The sequence below is a fragment of the Rhagoletis zephyria genome, unplaced genomic scaffold, assembly GCF_001687245.7.
Source record: "Rhagoletis zephyria isolate East Lansing unplaced genomic scaffold, Rhagoletis_zephyria_1.1 Rzeph_scaffold_01273, whole genome shotgun sequence".
NCBI classification, from domain to species: Eukaryota; Metazoa; Arthropoda; class Insecta; order Diptera; family Tephritidae; genus Rhagoletis; species Rhagoletis zephyria.
Genome location: NW_016158357.1, coordinates 87,662 through 94,384, shown reverse-complemented (window position 1 = coordinate 94,384; position 6,723 = coordinate 87,662).

Below are 6,723 nucleotides of genomic sequence, written 5' to 3'. Positions count from 1 at the left end.
TAAGAGAGGTGCGAAACAAACTGGCGAAGGTTTTCATTATATATTATAACGGACATTTTTATTATTCTCTGTTCAAAAAATTACCTCTGAAAAATACAGAGCCGATTTAAAGGACAGGTTAAACAAAATGCGTCCTTTATTTTGAAAAAAATTATAAAGGACAGAGGGTTAAAATAAAGGACTGTCCTTTAAAATAAAGGACGGATGGTCACCGTAGTCATACCATTTATTTCCATTTATTTTGACCCGCTTTTGTACACGAGTTTGTAGTTTATTCATACTCGAAATCAAACAATTATTAATATGTTCGAGCATACCATCAGGACTGAGACTATTCAGGTCAGCGAAGGTGCATTGTCTCAAAAGATTTATGAGGTTGTCTGGGCTGTACCCATCCCACGAAGTTATTTCAGACAGTTTACTGTAAGGGCCTTGTTATTTTATATCGCATTTGAACATTATAGTTTCATGATCCGATATTCTATGTTCCTCCGCTTTTTCACATGAAACTTCCTTAGCGTTCGAGTACAATAAGTCGATCAGTGTTTCGGAATATTCAGTAACCCTAGTATTAAAGTTAATTAACTGGTTCATTGCCTGATGGGCGAATATTTCTACTTTTTTTCTATTCGATCCTAAAAGCGTTTTTGCTGACAGAGGTATATTGGTAACACCTATTTTGGTTAACGTATGCAGTAAATCACTAAGAGAGTTATGCATTATATTGTTTCTTATGGCCCAAGCCTTTAACTCCCTACATTTATCTGTATCCCTGGGGCAGGAATTACTTATTTTTTTATGACATTTGAACTATCACTACACATATCTTCTTCATAAGATGAACTACTGGGAACTTGTGCAGGATTAGCTGTAAGATTATACAACGAAGAGGTACTACACATTCCTTCTTCGCGATTGGAATCATCTGCAATTTCAGCAGGAGCACTGGGCGGAGTACTATTCTTTGCATTTTCGCAATTGGAATAATGGGCGACAACGGAATCACTAAATTGAGCACTATACGAAGAACTATTGGACTTTTCTCCACAATTATTGGTCACTTGAGTATTAGCACTAAATGGAACAATGCATTCCATATTAAAGCGCTTATCATTTTCCAAAAACTTTCTTTTTTCTAAGCTCATATAATTCTGGAAACTTTTTTTGTTAATTTTTTCTTTTATTTGTTTAATTTATGATTTGTGAAATTTTATTTTGACATTTGCAACTTGGAATACCACCTGCTACATATGTATATAAATACAACATTCGTCGTTGTTGTTGTTGTAGCAGCATACAAATTCCCCAAAGACTTTTTGGGGAGTGTTGCTGGAGTGACAGTCCTTGGCCAGATATAAATCTGGGTCGTTCCGGTTACGTAGACCCGACTGTCGTGGGAACATTCGTCGTCTCCTTCCCTCTTGCACAGATTTAGGAGAGTAAACGTTCAAAAGATGATACGTATTAATGTGTGTAAAAAAGAGAAAAATCGCACTAATTTTAGTAAGGGTCAAGTAAGTTTACATGTGTTGGTTTCAATATCAAACTTTTTGAATGTGTTGGAGTTTCTGGTAGTCCCGTCTTGCAGGGTATGCATTTTGTTATGCATACAGCATACATACATATGGTCTATGTTTTTGCAAAACCGCCCATCGACCAGTTGCAAAACCGCCTAAATCGCGGTTAAAAAAAAAATCGTTATTAAAACAACAGATTTGTAAAATAATAGCTAGAGAAAATATCGAATATCAAGGCAATGCCTTCAAAGAAAACCAGTTTTTTCGCTCTCCTGTAAAATTTGAGTGTCGAAAGATAGGCGGTTTTGTAATTGGTCGATGGGCGGGTTTGCAAAAACATTGACGATATGTACATTGTATATGTAAGTAATGCAAGCAAATGCTTTTCGTTGCAAGGAATGTAGGAATATGCACAAATATATGAATTATGGGGGTAATATATGTATATGTATGTACATATAAATTACATACAATGCATACGCGTAGTTAAAGTATATTCCAAGCGTACACTTTTCAGTATAATGGTGTATCTGCATGTTATTTTAATATAGTGATTGCGTTTAATTATTATATGTATCTAATAAATGGATCTTAATGGGTATAATACTGACTATTGAGAAAAGTGCGCGTCTGGTGAAGACTGAGAGTAAAGAAAAGCAGAAAAAACAATATAAATATTTTATTTATTTTAAATATTTTGATTCGCCATTATAAGGATATTAAAAAGAAACCAAAAATATACAAACGTTAATAGAATAAGAATATGTATGTATGTATGTATTACTTAGAAGAAAACTCAATAAAAGCAAGGTCTGTATTTCATATCCATGTACACACATGTATACATCGTCACCTGAAATGCAAAAAGACGTAACAAGCATCGTCGCTGAAATTCAAAGAGTCGTAACTAATAAAAAATTCAAGTTCAGTTTTTGATTGATATGATGGATTCCATCGAATTACAACTCCCACATCATTTATTGAAAAAAATAAAAAAATTTAGTCACGACGTTTCCATTTCAGTTACCATGTTGTTACGTCTTTTTGCATTGCAGGTGACGATATGTGTGTATCTATATGCGTGTACTTATATACATACATGAGTGCAAGTTGAATAAAAGCCCGTTAATTAATTTTTATGGCCTTTGTTCATTGAGTGCTACTTCAGAACTAACTTTGACGAAGTAAATTTGCCTTGCAGCTAGAGTTATTATTTGGTCACACGGATTGGCCGCGTGACAGCAGTAAGTTGTAGAAGACGCGATGTCAGCAGAATTCGCGCAGTTATTGCTCCCACGGTTGGACGTCTGTTTGCCAGTGCACTTTGTGCTTATGTTCGTTACCGACGGATGTGGTGTTTAGTTACTTTTCATACGCGTGTAAAAATTAGCAGATCAGGCCATATATGTAATACTCCTATATTGGCAGAAAGAGCTAGTACCGTCCGAAAACACTACAGTACAGATATATCAATAAACACGTACGAAAGAAAAGGAACACACATGGTGTAATAATAACAAGGTGTTGTCAGTAACTTAACCTCACTTTTTCGGCAGGTCTATTCCGATCACGCATTTTAAAGCAGTAGAAAAAGTACTAACTATTTACTACTTTTAATCCGTTCGTGCATACTATTTCAAATTAAATGTAGAAAAATGTTTAATTACAGGCTTATAAGCCTGAATATATGTTTGTATCGTAAGCTCCACACAGGTTGCACATATATTGTAACTTATAAAAAAGTGCAGGCCGTAAAATAAGGCAATTTCCTATAAAACTGTAAGTGATTTTTTAAATAGATTAGTAATAATAATACTAGATTGGCGCTTACACATATGTTAGTGTTTGACCGAGCTTCTCCTCCGACTTGTGGCGTGCGCCTTGATGTTGTCACACAAAGCGGAGGGACCTACAGTTTTACGCCGACTCCGAACGGCGATTGCATTTTTATGAGAAGCTGTTTTTCATGGCAGTAATACACTCGGAGGTTTGCCATTGCCTGCCGAGGGACGACCGCTGTTAAGAAAAAACCTTTTTTCTATATTTTTGCGATGTTGCTTTGACCAGGGCTTGAACCCAGATGCTGCGGAGTGGAGCGCGCACTGCTTACCACTACGCCACAGCGGCTGACATATAGATTAAAACACATAAATATCGATAATATAAGCGAAGTCGTAATTTAACCATGCTGCCGCTCTATTCTAGTGTATCAGTAGTCCATTTGGCTCGATATTATGACAATGCAGCAAAAGATATTTAATATAAAAAAATCGCCTTTCCATACGATTTTTGTGTACGTCTTTTTCCATTGATAACTACCATATCTTTTATATTTTATATTTTGAGGACAAAAATTATACAAATCCAGCAATTTTAAATATTAATATCGTTCTGAAAACACCAAGTTGGTTAAAAATCAAGATAAAATCAAATACTAAAATGGAGTATTTTAAATACAATTTCCCAACTAATAGCATTATAAAAATTAAGATCGGCAGCACTGAAAATAAGCATGCCGATCTTGTCAAAATTACAACAAACACGTCGCTACTGACAACACCTTGTTATTATTTCACCATGAGGAACACATACGTTTATAAATAAACATGTACACAACACATATACAAAAACGGCACTCAAGTACACAATAGATTGACAAAAACGGTACTAGACTGTGTCGCTTTGATTTCGGAATGCTTACACATTGAGAAGTTAGCTTACTGCCAATATAGAAGTATTACATATATGGATCAGGCATTTAATTTGTGTGAAGTCAATTCTTCCACCTTCAATTTCGAGCGTCCTCGTTCGATGGAATTGGCTGAAGTTTGTGTGGTAAGTCTTCTATCCCTATGGTAAGTGATGACGCACTTTTATCTCTAGGTTGTGGAATTGGTGGTTAGTGGAGAAATTGATTTTGTTTTCTATGTTCAATGTGTCGATGTAGTTACTGTCGTTCAGGCGTAGCTGTTTTAACATTTCCAACGAAAGAACTTCTTCCATCACTCCAGAGCTTGCCATAGGTTGGAGAATCGCTGGCAAGGGGTGTAGACTAACTATTTCCTCTGTTACAATTACTTTGTTGTTTACTTGGATAGTGGCGTTGTGATGCCGAATTATGAAGGTGCCCTTTAATGGTATCAGGTCGCAATGCACAAGTATGTTTCCTTCATACTGGTTAAGTAATAATATTCCAGGGGATATTTCCTATATCGTGGGAACGTGTTGATTGTTTATTACGCTGCAGTTTGCGACGCCACTGCTCAACAAATCCGGGATGCATGAAGTGTTGCTTATATTTATAATATTAGTGTTAGAACATATTACTAAATTATTATAGGATTTACAACTATTTAAAATTCCAAATATTTCATTTTCATTACATTTCAAAATGGATTCAAATGGTATTTTGTTAATTTTTCCCTTATTTTTACCGCTCGTATTATTAAATTTCTACAATTACTTTTTTGTGGTTGGCAAATTTACAATGTTATTTCCATTAGTGGCGATGCGGACTTCTACAAATTCCAAAGCCTCGTCAATATTTATAGATGTTGTTATTAAATAAGAAAAGTCGACATATTAATATTGCATTGGCTTTATTCAACAGGGTATTAATTTTCGCTTGCATTCTTTTATGCGTAGCGTGCACTTTATGCCTTTTAGTGTTTTCTTATAGCCAAATAATTTGGCATGTGTCAAGTTACATATAAGACATTGTTGATTAATGCACGCAAATGAAAGTAGACGCAAAATGTGGAATATGCTTATGTCAACAAAAACGTGGGAATGAAGCATTTGCATTAATTATGCTTATGTAAAGCAAAACGTGGGAATAAAGCCTTTACAATAATTTTGCTTACTATCCAAAGTTTTTATTGCCCTTATTATTTAGCTGCGTAAGCATTTAGTTTGTATAAAAACGTAATCATTAATTCAATAAAGATCACTTGAAAGCAATCAAGCAAACAACAGTGTTCGAACTTGGCGTAATCGCTATTATTCTGAACATTCTGGTGACCCCTGTGAAAGGACATTCAGCTTAAACAAGGCCAGTGCAGCAGTTTAAGGAGCCACAAAACTAATCTAAAAGAAGAAAAATGGATCGTTTCGAGGATTTGGCCAGACAACAAAGATAAACGGGCGGCAATATGGAATCAATTGTCCGAAACTTTAAAAAGGACCCGCAATCCAGGAAGCAGTCAATCAGCTATTACGAAGAGCGATTAAGAAGACTGGACAGCGAGTGGTCGAAGTTTGAAACAACTGACAACAAACTTCGACTGCTTGAAAACCCCCAGCTGGATCACGACTACTTTACAAAGGACTACTATAACAATATAATGGAAATTGTAAATCAGTACAAGGAGATTTTCGAGTCCGCAGTGCTCCAATTGGCTCAAACCCCGACGAGAGAATTGCGCTTACCAACTAATGAAGGAAGTACGCNAGGAAGTACGTACCAACATGATGCTTCAGCTTCAAAAGTCAACACAGAAGCACGGCATGATACTGGAACCACACAGGCAGCTTCCAACGAGTACACTAAACTAGTCCGCAGACAAGGGGTAATGATGGCCTCGTTGCGACGGTTACTGAACGACAACGTTTCACCACAATGAGTTCCAACAATTAATAAACTGTGGAAAATATAGAAGACATTCACTTCAGGATATATGAGATGTTCGACAACCCAACCGAGCAGGGCTACAAGGTCGATAACTTCATTTCACTTGAGGAAAAGGTATGGAGTACTTTGCACTCAGCTAATAGTGACTCCCATACTGAGCAATCTTCAAACCAACTTCCGATTAAACTGCAATCCATTTCACTGCCGAAGATAATAATTCCAAAATTCGATGGCACCTATTTAAAATGGCAAGAATTTCATGACCTATTCTCGCAACTGGTAATAAATCAACCTCTTTCAAAAGTTCAGAAAATGTGGTACTTGAAAACTCACTTAGTGGGGGAGACTGGAAATCTAATTAAACATTTCGCATCAACAGGAGAGAATTTTGATGCAGCTTGGTTCATGCTTCTGGAGCGTTACAACAACAAACGCTTGCTGGTGAGCAAGTTAGTACATGAGCTAACTACTACACCTGGAAGCACATCAATGGACAATGTCAAAAAACTGCATGACACAACACAAGAATGTCTATTAGCATTGCAAAATTTGCAGATAGACGCTTAGATGCTTAGC